Here is a 17,736-nt window from a genome sequence, read left to right on the forward strand (position 1 = left end):
TCAACAAACTGGATGCAGTCTATCACAGTGCCATCCGTTTTGCCACCAAACCCCCATACACTACCCACCATTGCGACCTGGACGCTCTCGTTGGTTGGCCCTCGCTTCATATGCGTCGCCAAACCCACTGGCTACAGGTTATCTACAAGTCTGTGCTAGGTAAAGCCCTGCCTCATCTCAGCTCACTGGTCATCATAGCAGCACTCACTCGTAGCACGCGCTCCAGCAGGTATATCTCACTGGTCACCCCCAAAGCCAATTCCTCCTTTGGTCGTCTTTCCTTCCAGTTCTCTGCTGCCAATGACTGGAACGAACTGCAAAAAAATCTCTGAAGCTGGAGACTCACATCTCCCTCACAAGCTTTAAGCACCAGCTGTCAGAGCAGCTCACAGAACACTGCACCTATACACAGCCCATCTAACTATCTACCTCATCCCCATACAGTATTTATTTATCTTGCACCCCAGTATCTCTACTTGCACATTCATCTTCTGCACATCTACCATTCCATTGTTTAATTGCTATATTGTGATTACTTCGCCACCATGGCCTATTTATTGCCTAAACTCCCTTATCTTACCTCATTTGCACTCACTGTATGTAGACTTTTTGTTTTCTTTTGTTCTACTGTATTATTGGCTATGTTTTATTTATTCCATGTGTAACTCTGTGTTGTTGTATATGTCGAATTGCTATGCTTTATCTTGGCCAGGTCGCAGTTGCAAATGAGAACTTCTCAACTAGCCTACCTGGTTAAATAAAGTTGAAATAAAAAAATTATTAAAAAAATCAGATAAACAAACACAATCACACATGAACTATTAAAATAGTATTTTTCAATTCACCTAAACTCTTATTATGCAAATGCAATTTGTTTATAATTTTAGACAACATTTGTTTAATGCCACTCGCCACTTAATGCCACTTAGTGTCAGGATGGTGGAGTTGTGCTCATCTTACCATGAACCCCGCCTATCATATGCGAGCCTAGCAGACTCAGCATGTGTTTAATGTCACTGGGCCAGTTACCTCTCTCACAGCCTGTGCATCTCTCTGCCTGCCAGGCTGTAGCTCCTCCAGGTGTGGGTCTGTGGTGGGGGTGAGGGGATGGTAGGTCTCATCTGGGCGGGTCTGAAGCTGGGCTGGGGTGGACTGGCGTGCTCTGTCTGTGGTGGGCGTTGAGGTTGGTGGTGCTGTGGCCGTGGCTGGGGGGTCTAGCGTGCTCGTCCGCCATGTTGTCTCTCTGTCTCTCTCTTTCTCTCTCTCTCTCTCTCCTGTCTCTCTGCCTTCTCTCTCCCCTCTCTTTCTCTCCTCTCTCTCTCTCTTCTGTCTCTCTGCCTTCTTTCTCCCCTCGCTCTCTCTCTCTCTCGTTCGGCTCCCCACGGATTCTGTACAGAGGCATACAGTGAATGTGGGAGAGGGGGGGGGGGGGGTTTATGAACAAACACTTAGGAACATCCTACTGTAGCCGGGGGTAACAGGTGGGGTGGGACCTGTCAATCAGTGTGTATCGGTCCTGGAATGTGGGGATTCCCAGACTTCCTCCCGGGTGGGTGTGGTTGGGAGGGGAAGGAATGTGTGGCTCATGGAAAGACTGCATTCTAAAGAGTTCTACTACACACCTGGCAGGAGTGGAATGACATTATCTTACATACATCCAGATATCTAGATTGTGATCCTGTATGACTCAGTTGGAAAAGCATGGTGTTTGCAAAGCCAGGAGTGTGGGTTCGAGTCTTGAGGCCTCCCATAAGTAAATGGATGCACACATAACTGCATATCTCTTTTATAGCTAAATGCTATGTATTATATTATGGCCAGCAGCACAATCAGTCTCTTGTACCTGGTCAGGTCTTGGTGCAGTGTCTGCTGCGGCTGTAGAGCCTACTGGTGAGAGGTAGGCTCTGCCACATAAGTTGCATCTGAAGGACAATTGATTCATCACATGGATTATAAAGCACTCATTTAACTATTGCCATCAGCATAGCTTTTTCCCATGTTGTTGTAAGGATCGATGCTGGAGACGAGAAGCAGGTATAGTGAGTGAACATTTAATAAACAATGGCCATGAAACAGAACAGGAACAGCGTCTGGACAGGGGAAAATAACATCAATGCTGACACAGGGAACAAACTGAGGAAGACAGATATAGAGGGGGGAATCAACAAAATAATGGAGTACAGGTGAGTCCAATATTGCGCAGCTGCGCGTAATGATGGTGACAGGTGTTCTTAACGAAGGGCAGCCTGGCACCCTTGAGCTCCAAAAAGGAAGAGCAGGAGCAGGCGTGACAATACCTCCCCCCAATACCCCCCCCCCCCCCCAGGGGGGGGGCGCCTTCCGGCGTTCCACCTGGGCGAGCCTGACGGCCGGCTGCGACATGGGCGATGGACAAGCCGGCTGGTGCGTAGAAGCCCGACGAGCTGACTGAGGAGTGGGAGCGTGGTGAGTCGGCTGAGACGTGGGAGCCTGACGAGCTGACTGAGGAGTGGGAGCGTGGTGAGTCGGCTGAGAGGTGGGAGCCTGACGGGCTGACTGAGGAGTGGGAGCGTGGTGAGTCGGCTGAGACGTGGGAGCCTGACGAGCTGACTGAGGAGTGGGAGCGTGGTGAGTCGGCTGAGAGGTGGGAGCCTGACGGGCTGACTGAGGAGTGGGAGCGTGGTGAGTCGGCTGAGACGTGGGAGCCTGACGAGCTGACTGAGGAGTGGGAGCGTGGTGAGTCGGCTGAGACGTGGGAGCCTGACGAGCTGACTGAGGAGTAGAAGCCCAGTCCTGACCTCTCCTTCTCTGGGATGGGTTCCTGGGTCTGGGTCTGGTGATAGAAGCCCAGTCCTGACCTCTTCTTCCCTGAGATGGGTTCCTGTTTCTGGGTCTGGCGATAGAAGCCCAGTCCTGACCTCTCCTTCACTCCTTCTCTATCTCTGTCCCTCTCTCCCCCTCTCTCTCCCCCTCTCTATCTCTGTCTCTCTCTCCCCCTCTCTCCCCCTCCCTCTCTCTCTCTCTCTCTCTCTCTCTCTCTCTCTCTCTCTCCCTCTCCCTCCCTCTCTCTCTCTCTCTCTCTCTCTCTCTCTCTCTCTCTCTCTCCCCCTCTCTCTCTCTCTCTCTTCCCTCAGGAGTGTCAAGTATCTTCCAGCTCCTCATCAGTCCAGAAGAATTTCTCTCGTCCGGCCTGTCCAGCCAACCGCCGCCCTCCGTCACGCTGGGCTAGTTGTTCCCCCTCCACCTCCTCCTCCTCCTCCTCCTCCTCCACCCCTATAAGCCAGCCCTCTTCCGGCTCCGCCCACAAACACACCTCATTCTCCTACTCAGCCTATCACACGGAGACAGTCATCATCTGACCCCTTAGCTGACCCTGTGTCTCAACCAATAAGATGCCTTTCGTTACTATACGTACTCTTGACATTTCTTTTCTCAATTCATCCTTCCTTGATTCCTTCACATCGAAGGCCCGAGTCGGGTGGGGGGTGGGGACGGGACGGGGACGGGGGGGACGACCTTCTCCTCCAATATGGTTGTGAAGAACGTGATGATGAACTGAAATAGAACCCGACTCAAACCTGCCTTTTCCTCCATCGCCTCTATACGTACCAAGACTGTTATTTCTACAACCAACCGGACGATCCAAGAGCTTCAGCTGTGGACCAACGTGGAGTTAGTTCACCGATCATCTTCAGAATGTAATCTCATCGACTAGTGGACGAGACGTTTCATGTATTCTACTATAGCAACTCCAGGATCCCCAATGCTGACTGTACCTCTGTGGCTTAATCTGCATCCCAAATAGCACCCTATTCCCTATATAGTGCAACACTATTTTAGACCAGAGCCCATAGTGCCATAGGGTGCTTTTTGGTCAAAAGTAGTGCACTAAATAGGGAATAGGGTGCCATTTGGGAGGCTGACTGAGGAGTGGGAGCGTGGTGAGTCGGCTGAGACGTGGGAGCCTGACGGGCTGACTGAGGAGTGGGAGCGTGGTGAGTCGGCTGAGACGTGGGAGCTAGCTACAGTAGATGTTAAACCTAAGTTGCTCATCAGTTTTAATATAGACTTTGAATGACTCCCTGCAAAGGCTTTCAATTATACCACAGAAGAGTCATAAATCATATCAATGATGATTGAGTGCAATCAATTAACGTCATAATTTATATATCAAAAACAATTATTTTGTGGTCAAATCAAATTTGATTGGTAACATACACATATTTATCAGTTATTGCGGGGGTAGGGAAATGCTTGTTTTCCTAACTCCAACAGTGTAGTATCTAATAGTATCTCAATTGAATGTATTGTAATATTTCCAATTGTTTAAAAAAACTGAAATTTTTCAGATGTGCTGAGAAAGACAAATGTTTTGGGTTACAAACCATAATTATTTGATGATCCTACGGGAAATTCCCACCTTTCTTGGGAGACAACATGGGACAATAAGTGAATGGGAAATCAGTCATGTGTACCTTTTATTTTTACCATCCAATTGACATGCTTATTCATTTTCCTGAAGTTGCCAAGTTGGCTTAACTTTTTGAAAGTCATCAGAGTGAATAAATAATGCAATGATAATATATTTAATTTCATAGCAATAAATTAAATTTCCTCATAGGGACCATTTAGTATTTAAAATGTTCTCATCACTTAGTGTAACCTACTACAGTCATAGCTACTTTACTTAGATCCACTATAGACCTGACATCCTTAGTGATTTAATTGTAGTGGTTTATAACATTTAAACATTCTTTGTCTTATGCATCTGAGCATTTATGATCTAGTTTAAGAGCCGATCAATTGATTTATGAAGCAATGTAATGACCTGGCTTAAGAGCTATTCAATGGATTGATGAAGCAATGTATTCTGGAGACATAAAGCTGACAGACACAGAGCTGGAAGGAGTAGGGGCCGTCCCACAGAGCTGGAATGAGTTGGGGCCATCCCAAAGAGCTGAAAAGAGTAGGGACCATCCTACAGAACTGGAAGGAATCGGGCCATCCCAAAGAGCTGAAAAGAGTAGGGGCCATCCCACAGAGCTGGAAGGAGTTGGGGCCATCCAAAAGAGCTGAAAAGAGTAGGGACCATCCTACAGAACTGGAAGGAATAGGGCCATCCCAAAGAGCTGAAAAGGGTAGGGGCCATCCCACAGAGCTGGAAGGAGTTGAGGCCATCCCAAAGAGCTGAAAAGAGTAGGAACCATCCTACAGAACTGGAAGGAATAGGGCCATCCCAAAGAGCTGAAAAGAGTAGGGACCATCCCACAGAACTGGAAGAAATAGGGCCATCCCAAAGAGCTGAAAAGAGTAGGGATCATCCTACAGAACTGGAAGGAATAGGGCCATCCCAAAGAGCTGAAAAGAGTAGGGACCATCCTACAGAACTGGAAGGAATAGGGCCATCCCAAAGAGCTGAAAAGAGTAGGGACCATCCCACAGAACTGGAAGGAATAGGGCCATCCCAAAGAGCTGAAAAGAGTAGGGACCATGCTACAGAACTGGTAGGAATAGGGCCATCCCAAAGAGCTGAAAAGAGTAGGGACCATCCTACAGAACTGGTAGGAATAGGGCCATCCCAAAGAGCTGAAAAGAGTAGGGGCCATCCCACAGAGCTGGAAGGAGTTGAGGCCATCCCAAAGAGCTGAAAAGAGTAGGGACCATCCTACAGAACTGGAAGGAATAGGGCCATCCCAAAGAGCTGAAAAGGGTAGGGGCCATCCCACAGAGCTGGAAGGAGTTGAGGCCATCCCAAAGAGCTAAAAAGAGTAGGGACCATCCTACAGAACTGGAAGGAATAGGGCCATCCCAAAGAGCTGAAAAGAGTAGGGACCATCCCACAGAACTGGAAGAAATAGGGCCATCCCAAAGAGCTGAAAAGAGTAGGGATCATCCTACAGAACTGGAAGGAATAGGGCCATCCCAAAGAGCTGAAAAGAGTAGGGACCATCCTACAGAACTGGAAGGAATAGGGCCATCCCAAAGAGCTGAAAAGAGTAGGGACCATCCCACAGAACTGGAAGGAATAGGGCCATCCCAAAGAGCTGAAAAGAGTAGGGACCATGCTACAGAACTGGTAGGAATAGGGCCATCCCAAAGAGCTGAAAAGAGTAGGGACCATCCTACAGAACTGGTAGGAATAGGGCCATCCCAAAGAGCTGAAAAGAGTAGGGGCCATCCCACAGAGCTGGAAGGAGTTGAGGCCATCCCAAAGAGCTGAAAAGAGTAGGGACCATCCTACAGAACTGGAAGGAATAGGGCCATCCCAAAGAGCTGAAAAGAGTAGGGACCATCCTACAGAACTGGAAGGAATAGGGCCATCCCAAAGAGCTGAAAAGAGTAGGGACCATCCCACAGAACTGGAAGGAATAGGGCCATCCCAAAGAGCTGAAAAGAGTAGGGACCATGCTACAGAACTGGTAGGAATAGGGCCATCCCAAAGAGCTGAAAAGAGTAGGGACCATCCTACAGAACTGGTAGGAATAGGGCCATCCCAAAGAGCTGAAAAGAGTAGGGACCATCCCACAGAGCTGGAAGGAGTAGGGGCCATCCCAAAGAGCTGAAAAGAGTAGGGACCATCCTACAGAACTGGAAGGAATAGGGCCATCCTGCCAAGCACACATTTCCTGGACACCTGAGTCCACTCTGTCTCAGTCTGTGCATCGAACACGCACACGCTCACTCCTTAAATGTTATGGGATGTCTTCTTGGCTATCCCAAACATATGTGATGTACTTTTGACCAGGGCCCATAGGGTGCCATTTGGGAACAGCCATAGTGTTTTGTGGGGGTGGATATCAGGCCCTTGGCCCTGGTCCCTCTCACTGGGACTGCTGAAGGGTTATCCATCAGGCCTGTTAGGGCTCGACTTACCACAGACACATCTGCAGAAAATACACCCTGAAATTGTGTGGCTCCTGCCTTACCACCTGGGCCATCTACCCTACTCGCAACCCCTAACAGCGCTGCGATGCCCCTCAGTGGCGCTGCCATCCCCATCTGCCCCCCTACCAACCCCTCGCAGCGCTGGGATGCCCCTCTCTCGCCCCCTCATCTGCCCCCTCCTAACCCCCCGCAGCGCTGGGATGCCGATCTCTCGCCCCCCTCATCGGCCTCCCTCAGCCCACAGACTGCCAGCTTCATTGGGGTTAGCCCAGCACACTCCTTCTCCTCTTCTTCCTCCCCTTGGTTAATATTTTTCCATATTGAAAAGACAAAACACAAACTTGTCCTACTTTTACTCTTCAGATATAGCACCAAGTTACCATGCTCTTCAGATGTAGCACCAAGCTCCCATGCTCTTCAGATGTAGCACCAAGCTCCCATGCTCTTCAGATGTAGCACCAAGCTCTCATGCTCTTCAGATGTAGCACCAAGCTACCATGCTCTTCAGATGTAGCACCAAGCTCCCATGCTCTTCAGATGTAGCACCAAGCTCTCATGCTCTTCAGATGTAGCACCAAGCTGCCATGCTCTTCAGATGTAGCACCAAGCTACCATGCTCTTTAGATGAAGTGCCAAGCTACCATGCTCTTCAGATGTAGCACCAAGCTGCCATGCTCTTCAGATGTAGCACCAAGCTCTCATGCTCTTCAGATGTAGCACCAAGCTACCATGCTCTTCAGATGTAGCACCAAGCTGCCATGCTCTTCAGATGTAGCACCAAGCTACCATGCACTTCAGATGTAGCACCAAGCTACCATGCTCTTTAGATGAAGTGCCAAGCTACCATGCTCTTTAGATGTAGCACCAAGCTACCATGCTCTTCATATGTAGCAGCAAGCTACCATGCTCTTCAGATGTAGTATCAAGCTACCATGCTCTTTAGGTGAAACGCCAAGCTATCATGCTTTTCAGATGTAGCACCAAGCTACCATGCTCTTCAGATGTAGCACCAAGCTACCATGCTCTTTAGATGAAGCACAAAGCTGCATTTTGCCTGATTTCCGAATTCAGTGCTGAACGAGAAGCTGTCATCCACTCCTCCGCCCAACTTTATTGTTTTTCAAATTAGATACTGGACTTTTGAATGAAGTCCCATCTGGTGTTTTAGGTAAAGCATTAGAGTTTCAGAACCAGACCAGTATGGTACAGAGCCTAGCTGCACTCATTCACCCTGTATGCTGTTTGGATGTGTCTGAGTGTTAAAAAGTGTGTCAATGCTGGCTGAAACCAGTATAATGTTCTGTATAGTTTGAATATCCTCCTTCAGACTTTGTGGTTCTGTCCTCGACCTTCTGCCTTGTCCTAAATAACATAACTGTGGTGATAGGGGGGCCATTGCATTGATACATTTTCTAAAACTTAAGCAAACTAAAACAATAATGGGGAAATAGTTTATTTTTAACCTTTTCACTTTGACTACATTCATCTTTTGGTGTTCGACCTTGGCACTCCAAATTAACTCTCAAAATGACCAGAGTGGCCATTTCTCTCCAAACCAAACTACTAAAGCACCATGGAGTGGTATCCTGAGGTGATCTGTGCTATGGCACCGATACAGAACCTATACCATAGAAATATAATAACTGACAGTCCACCCATTACCTACCCATTGACTTTCATGGGGATACCCATTCTATTATTTATATTTCTATGTCCACATTCCACACAGGGAAACATTCAACATATAATAGAGTGGCCATAACTGAATAATAATCTCAGGTAATGAATTGAACACATTTGGTGTGAGATACTGCCTCCTCCCGAAACAGATCCGTTTTGGGATACTGAGAAGAGAGAAGACCATGCCACACAACTCTCCCAACCATTAACAAAAATAAACAAATGTCAGCCATTTTACTGCCTTTACTGCCTCTGAGGAGAAGAGAGAGAGCAAAAAGGGAGCGACCGAAAGGTAGCGAGAGGGAGTGATTTTGGGAAATTAAACCCCCTCTTTATGTCAAGTCAGACGGAACATTCTTGCCATTTCACACCGCCTATATTTCTCGAGTGGCTCAAGAAGGGCAATCTAGTTTTGCTGCAGGGCACTGCACTGACTGACTGACTGGGAAGTCAAGCCAGACTCGATGCTAGAACAGCACATCCTGAACCTATTCAGCGCTCAAATTCCCCTCGTGCTCCAATTTGAAATTTATGAGAATACTTGCCCTTAACAGTTAACAGGGTTAGGCATTTTTATTATTTCTTTCTTAAATAGTCTGTTTGAGCTGGAATAGGATAATACTCCTGGGTTGTGCCCCCCCCTGTTCCCCCCCCTCAGGTGTCTCCTCGTTGGGGGGGCTTGGTCTCCCTAGTTCCCCTGGCCACGGCCCTCTTTGGCTCTCTCCTATGTAGAGATATTTGTGGTTTGGTAACTGGATCGACCCAGTCCGTCCTAACCAAACACTGGGGTAAATCTAATCCAAACTCACTGTCTGGATAGATAGAAGTCTAATACTCATTTCCTCTGTGCATTGTTTGATATTTTTTCTTAGCGGCTTCAAGTGTTGTCGTGATGTTTTATGATTTATAGCAGATAAAATGTCACGTCTGCAGATCGGCTAATTCGCTAATCTTACAATTCCAAGGAACCACAGTGTTCTTTATCCCTCAAGACATAAGAGTGCAAGAAAAAAGAGAAACCTTAAAACTGATTATACCTTGAGCACATTTTTTTTAGTAGAAAAGTAGAAAATTACTCACTGTATTACAGCCTAGAGATATATTCGGGTGCAGTAGAATAAAAAAAGAAGAAGATTTGGGCCTCCCGAATGGTTTAAGGCACTGCATCGGAGTGCTAGAGGCATCACTACAGACCCGGATTTGATCCCATGAGGTGGCTCACAATTGGACCAGCATCGTCCTTGTTAGGGGAGGGTTTTCCTTGTCCCATCGCGCTCTATTGTGCCATCGCGCTCTAGCGACTCCTTGTGGTGGTCTGGGCACCTGCAAGCTGATTTCGTTTACTAGCTGGACGGTGTTTCCTTCGACGCATTGGTGTGGCTGGCTTTCGGGTTAAGCGAGCAGTGTGTCAAGAAGCAGTGCGGCTTGCCAGGGTCATGTTTCAGAGGGCGCATGGCTCTGGATCTTTGCCTTAGGGGAATTGCAGTGATGGGACAAGACTGTTACTACCAATTGGATATCACGAAAAATGGGTAACAATAAAATGTAAATAAAAAACAGATTTGTTTTTGAGGAGAAACTAACACGTGATATGGTCTTCATCCCAAATGGCAACCTTTTCCCTATGTAGTGTACTAGTTTAGTACAGAACCCTATCGGCCCTGATCAAAAGTAATGAACTATATACAGTGAGGGAAAAAAGTACTTGATCGCCTGCTGATTTTGTAAGTTTGCCCACTGACAAAGAAATGATCAGTCTATAATTTTAATGGTAGGTTTATTTGAACAGTGAGAGACAGAATAACATTTTTAAAAATCCATAAAAAGTCATGTCAAAAATGTTATAAATTGATTTGCATTTTAATCAGGGAAATAAGTTTGTCCCACTACTCTTTGCAGATCTTCCCCAAGTCATTAAGGTTTCGAGGCTGACGTTTGGCAACTCGAACCTTCAGCACCCTCCAAAGATTTTCTATGGGATTAAGGTCTGGAGACTGGCTAGGCCACTCCAGGACATTAATGTGCTTCTTCTTGAGCCACTCCTTTGTTGCCTTGGCCGTGTGTTTTGGGTCATTTTCATGCTGAAATACCCATCCACGACCCATTTTCAATGCCCTGGCTGAGGGAAGGAGGTTCTCACCCAAGATTTGACGGTACATGGCCCAGTCCATCGTCCCTTTGATGCGGTGAAGTTGTTCTGTCCCCTTAGCAGAAATACACCTCAAAAGCATAATGTTTCCACATCCATGTTTGACAATGGGGATGATGTTCTTGGGGTCATAGGCAGCATTCCTCCTCCCCCTCCTCCAAACACTGCAAGTTGAGTTGATGCCAAAGAGCTCAATTTTGGTCTCATCTGACCACAACACATTCACACAGTTGTCCTCTGAATCATTCAGATGTTCATTAGCAAACTTCAGACGGGCATGCATATGTGCTTTCTTGAGCTGGGGGACCTTGCGGGCGCTGCAGGATTTCAGTCCTTCATGGCGTAGTGTGCTACCAATTGTTTTCTTGGTGACTATGGTCCCAGCTGCCTTGAGATCATTGACAAGATCCTCCCGTGTTGTTCTGGGCTGATTCCTCACCGTTCTCATGATCATTGTAAGTCCACGAGGTGAGATCTTGCATGGAGCCCCAGGCCGAGGGAGATTGACAGTTCTTTTGTGTTTCTTCCATTTGTGAATAATCGCACCAACTGTTGTAAACTTCTCACCAAGCTGCTTAGCGATGGTCTTGTAGCCCATTCCAGCCTTGTGTAGGTCTACAATCTTGTCCCTGACATCCTTGGAGAGCTCTTTGGTCTTGGCCATGGTGGAGAGTTTGGAATCTGATTGATTGATTGCTTCTGTGGACAGGTGTCTTTTATAAAGGTAACACACTGAGATTAGGAGCACTCCCTTTAAGAGTGTTCTCCTAATCTCAGCTCGTTACCCGTATAAAAGACACCTGGGAGCCAGACATTTTTCTGATTGAGAGGGGGTCAAAAACTTATTTCCCTCATTAAAATTCGAATCAATTTATAACATTTTTGACGTGTTTTTTTTCTGGATTTGCTGTTGTTATTCTATCACTCACTGTTCAAATAAACCTACCATTTAAATTATAGACTGATAGTTTCTTTGTCAGTGGGCAAACGTACAAAATCAGCAGGGGATCAAATACTTTGCAGTCATGGTATGCATGATGCAGTCATGGTATGGAGCTGGCAGGTTTAGAATGTTTGCCAAAATCAAATCAAATCAAATGTTATTTGTCACATACACATGGTTAGCAGATATTAATGCGAGTGTAGCGAAAATGTTGTGCTTCTAGTTCCGACAATGCAGTAATAACCAACCAGTAATCTAACCTAACAATTCCACAACTACTACCTTATACACACAAGTGTAAAGGGATAAAGAATATATACATAAAGATATATGAATGAGTGATGGTACAGAACGGCATAGGCAAGATGCAGTAGATGGTATAGAGTACAGTATATACATAAGAGATGAGTAATGTAGGGTATATAAACATAAAGTGGCTTTGTTTAAAGTGGCTAGTGATACATGTATTGCATAAAGATGGCAAGATGCAGTAGATGATATAGAACAGATATACATATGAGATGAGTAATGTAGGGTATGTAAACATTATATTAAGTGGCATAGTTTAAAGTGGCTAGCGATACATTTTTTACATCAATTTCCATTATTAAAGTGGCTGGAGTTGAGTCAGTATGTTGGCAGCCACTCAAAGTTAGTGGTGGCTGTTTAACAGTCTGATGGCCTTGAGATAGAAGCTGTTTTTAAGTCTCTCGGATGATAGCGGGGTGAACAGGCAGTGGCTCGAGGGGTTGTTGTCCTTGATGATCTTTATGGCCTTCCTGTGACATCGTGTGGTGTAGGTGTCCTGGAGGGCAGGTATTTTGCCCCCGGTGATGCGTTGTGCAGACCTCACTACCCTCTGGAGAGCCTTACGGCTGCGGGCGGAGAAGGTGCCGTACAGGCGGTGATACAGCCCAACAGGATGCTCTCGATTGTGCATCTGTAGAAGTTTGTGAGTGCTTTTGGTGAAAAGCCAAATTTCTTCAGCCTCCTGAGGTTGAAGAGGCGCTGCTGCGCAACGCTGTCTGTGTGGGTGGACCAATTCAGTTTTTCCGTGATGTGTACGCCGAGGTGTTGTCCGCAAACTTGATGATTGAGTTGGAGGCGTGCGTGGCCACACAGTCGTGGGTGAACAGGGAGTCCAGGAGAGGGCTCAGAACGCACCCTTGTGGGGCCCCAGTGTTGAGGATCAGTGGGGTGGAGATGTTGTTACCAACCCTCACCACCTGGGGTGGCCCGTCAGGTAGTCGTTTAGCTCAGTTACCTTAGCTTTTTTGGGAACAGGAACAATGGTGGCCCTCTTGAAGCATGTGGGACAGGCAGACTGGGATAAGGATTGATTGAATATGTCCGTAAACACTGAAGTAACTTCAGTCCACTTGTTGCCGGGATCCCTGTCTGCGCCTCTCAATAAAACTGTCGGAGGGGCCTCTCTCTCCACCTCCTCTCTCTCCACCTCCTCTCTCTCACCACCTCCTCTCTCTAAACCTCCTTTATCCACCTAATCTCTCTACCTCTCTCTTTCTCTCCACCTCCTCTCACCTCTCTCACCTCTCTCCACCTCCTCTCTTTCTACCTAGTACCTTTTTCCACCTCTCTCTCTTTCTATCCACCTCCTCTCTGCCTCTCTCTCCTCCCTCCACCTCCTCTGTGAGACACAGCACCTCCTCAGTTACTGTGTATAAATATTCAGGCCGGTGCAGGGAAAGCTATAGAAGCAGACTAACTCATGTGGACCACAAACAATCAGAAAACAACATTCCTTTTGCTCACTCCTCAGCATTTCTGAATGAAAAAGTAAGTAATTTAATTTTCTTCTTGGAAAAACAAACCCAAATTGGGCATAACCTACACGTTTGCGGCAAGAACACAAAGCACTTGATTTAATGAGATAAGATCCTGCTCTATGAGCTGTGGCCGTTCTCTCCTTGGCCCGTCTCCCATATGCACTACCATTCATTCTACGTTCCCAATGGTTACCATCAGTGAATGGGTTGGTGCCTCTGCTCTCGCCACTCCCCTGCATGAACATCGTAAAAATGACATGGATATTTACAAAACTTCAATCCATAAAAAGATCCTTTTACCTCTAGTTCTTTGGAAAGTGATACGGTCATTGGACTGGAACTCGTGGCAATACAACAAAATATACCTATGGTAGATGGAGAAGAGAACCAGCCTAAGAATTACTATGCTTTCTTTCCCTCCTCTTCTATGTGCTTTGCATGCTATCCCACAATATGCCACCGTAACCAAACTGCACAGTGTGCTCAGGGCAGGCACACACGTTTGCGTTGCAGTCACTTGACTGTGAACACTCACATATAGATACAGATGAAGTCGAATGTTTACATACACCTTAGCCACATACATTTAAACTCAGTTTTCCACAATTCCTGACATTTAATCCTCGTAAATATGCCCTGTCTTAGGTCAGTTAGGATCACCACTTTATTTTAAGAATGTGAAATGTTAGAATAATATTAGAATGATATATTTCAGATTTTATTTCTTTCATCACATTCCCAGTGGGTCAGAAGTTTACATACACTCAATTAGTATTTGGTAGCAATGCCTTTAAATTGTTTAACTTGGGGCAAACGTTTCGGGTAGCCTTCCATGACCTTCCCACAATAAGTTGGGTGAATTATGACCCATTCCTCCTGACAGAGCTGGTGTAACTGAGTCAGGTTTGTTTGCCTCCTTGCTTTCACGCTTTTTCAGTTCTTCCCACAAATGTTCGATAGGATTGAGGTCAGGGCTTTGTGATGGCCACTCCAATACCTTGACTTTGTTGTCCTTAAGCCATTATGCCACAACTTTGGAAGTATGCTTTGGATCATTGTCCACTTGGAAGAACCATTTGCGACCAAGCTTTAACTTCCTGACTAATGTCTTGAGATGATGCTTCAATATATCCACATAATTGTCCCTCCTCATGATGCCATCTATTTGTGATGTTCACCAGTCCCTCCTGCAGCAAAGCACCCCCACAACATGATGCTGCCACACCTGCGCTTCACGGTTGGGATGGTGTTCTTCGGCTTGCAAGCCTCCCCCTTTTTCCTCCAAACATAACAATGGTCATCATGGGCAAACAGTTCTACATCTGTTTCATCAGACCAGAGGACATTTTTCCAAAAGGTACGATCTTGGTCCCCGTGTGCAGTTGCAAACCGTAGTCTGGCTTTTTTATGGCAGTTTTGGAGCAGTGGCTTCTTCCTTGCTGAGCGGCCTTTCAGGTTATGTCGATATAGGACTCCTTTTAATGTGGATATACAGTTGAGGTCGGAAGTTTACATACCCTTAGGTTGGAGTCATTAACTTCACTAGGGTAGGGGGCAGCATTCCGAATTCTGGATGAAAAGCATGCCCAAATTAAACTGTCTGCTACTCATTCCCAGAATATAGGATATGCATATAATTTGTAGAGTTGGATGGAAAACACTCTAAATTTTCCAAAACGTTTAAATAATGTCTGTGAGTATAACATAACTGATATGGTAGGTGAAAACCAGAGGAAAATCCAACCAGGAAGTACTATTATTTTGAAAGACTGTTTTTCCATTGAAAGCCTATCCACCATACAAAGACTTAAGACTTAGTTTACAAGCTCTCTACTTTCCTCAACATGTGATCAGTCTTTAGGCATTGTTTCAGGCTTTTACTCTGAAAAATGAGGGAGATACAGCACTTTCAATCAGTGGCCAGGGGAAATATCCATTCATCAGCGAAGGCCCGAGAACGCGCCTTTCTTCTTTCTCCTTTCCTATTGACGAAGCTTTGTCCTTTTGAAATAATATTGATTACTTCTGACATAAACAACCGGAAGATTGATTTTAAACATCGTTTGGCACGTTTCTACTAAGTTTTATTGTACTTTTTAAAAACGTTTAGTTCTGGAATTAGTGCATGCGCCTTCTGCATTTGGATTACTGGACAAAACGTGCGAACAAAAAGGAGGTTTTTGCTCATAAAGAGGGACATTATCAAACAAAACAAACATTTATTGTCTATTTAAGTCCCGCATTGCCATGCAAATGAACTGAATCGCCCAAAAATATTTCCACTGCATTTCAGCCCTGCCACAAAAGGACCAGCTGACATCATGTCAGTGATTCTCTCGTTAACACGGACTTGAGTGTTGACGAGGACAAGGCTGGAGATCACTCTGTCATGCTGATTGAGTTCGAATAACAGACTGGAAGCTTTAAAAGGAGGGTGGTGCTTGGAATCATTGTTCTTCCTCTGTCAATCATGGTACCTGCAAGGAAACACGTGCCGTCAGCATTGCTTTGCACAAAAGGGCTTCACAGGCAAGGATATTGCTGCCAGTAAAATTGCACCTAAGTCAACCATTTATCGGATCATCAAGAAATTCAAGTAGAGCGGTTCAATTGTTGTGAAGAAGGCTTCAGGGCGCCCAAGAAAGTCCAGCAAGCGCCAGGACCGTCTCCTAAAGTTGATTCAGCTGCGGGATCTGGGCACCACCAGTACAGAGCTTGCTCAGGAATGGCAGCAGGCAGGTGTGAGTGCATTTGCATGCACAGTGAGGCGAAGACTTTTGGAAGATGGCCTGGGGTCAAGAAAGGCAGCAAAGAAGCCTCTTCTCTCCAGGAAAAACATCAGGGACAGACTGTTATTCTGCAAAAGGTACAGGGATTGGACTACTGAGGACTGGGGTAAAGTCATAGTCTCTGATGAATCCTCTTTCCAATTTTTTGGGGCATCCGGAAAAAAGCTTGTCCAGAGAAGACAAGGTGAGCGCTACCATCAGTTATGTGTCATGCCAACAGTAAGGCATCCTGAGACTATTCATGTGTGGGGTTGCTTCTCAGCCAAAGGAGTGGGCTCACTCACAATTTTGCCTAAGAACACAGCCACTAATAAAGAATAGTACCAACACATCCTCCGAGAGCAACTTCTCCCAACCATCCAGGAACAGTTTGGTGACGAACAATCCCTTTTCCAGCATGATGGAGAACCTTGCCATAAGGCAAAAGTGATAACTAAGTGGCTCGGGGAACAAAACATCGATATTTTGGGTCCATGGCCTGGAAACTCCCCAGACCTTAATCCCATTGAGAACTTGTGGTCAATCCTCAAGAGGCGGGTGGACAAACAAAACCCCACAAATTCTGACAAACTCCAAGCATTGATTATGCAAGAATGGGCTGCCATCATGTGGCCCAGAAGTTAATTGACAGCATGCCAGGGCAGATTTCAGAGGTCTTGAAAAAGAAGGGTCAACCATGCAAATATTGACTCTTTGCATCAACTTCATGTAATTGTCAATAAAAGCCTTTGACACTTATGAAATGCTTGTAATTATACTTCAGTATTCCATAGTAACATCTGACAAAAATATTTAAAGACACTGAAGCAGCTAACTTTATGGAAATTAATATTTGTGTCATTCTCAAAACTTTTGGCCACAACTGTATGGTCCAAAGATTTTTTTTACATTTATAAAATCAATAGTGTCACCAGTATAGGGGGGAGGGAGATTGCCCAGGGTTTCACAAAATGGTCTACAAAGGTAGAGATATTCTCTGTCAGAGATCCATTACTACTCATAATGGGCCTGCCTGATACAGGTGCTGTTATTCTCTTGTGAATTTTGGGTGGAGCATATATGACCGGTGTGATTCGGCAGTCAACTTCCATAAACTCATATTCTGTCTTTGTAAATTCCCCTTCATTCAAAAATGTTGACAATCTATCATGGATCAGAGGCTTGAATTGATTAGCAGGGTCTTTTGGGATTATTTTGTCAAATTCACTGTTGTCTCAGAATTTCCTTTTTTTTAGTCTGTTACTTTTAGTATGACAAGGCTAATCTGAAAACAAGACTCCCTAAATTTTATCAGCATATCGATTGCGCAACCAGGGGTGGAAAAACCTTGGATCATTGTTACTCTAACTTCCGCGACACATATAAGGCCCTGCCCCGCCCTCCTTTCGGAAAAGCTGACCACGACTCCATTTTGTTGATCCCTGCCTACAGACAGAAACTAAAAAAAGAAGCTCCCACGCTGAGGTCTGTTCAACGCTGGTCTGACCAAGCTGACTCCACACTCCAAGACTGCTTCCATCACGT

Source organism: Oncorhynchus kisutch, linkage group LG11 (genome assembly GCF_002021735.2).
Source record: "Oncorhynchus kisutch isolate 150728-3 linkage group LG11, Okis_V2, whole genome shotgun sequence".
Lineage (NCBI taxonomy): Eukaryota > Metazoa > Chordata > Actinopteri > Salmoniformes > Salmonidae > Oncorhynchus > Oncorhynchus kisutch.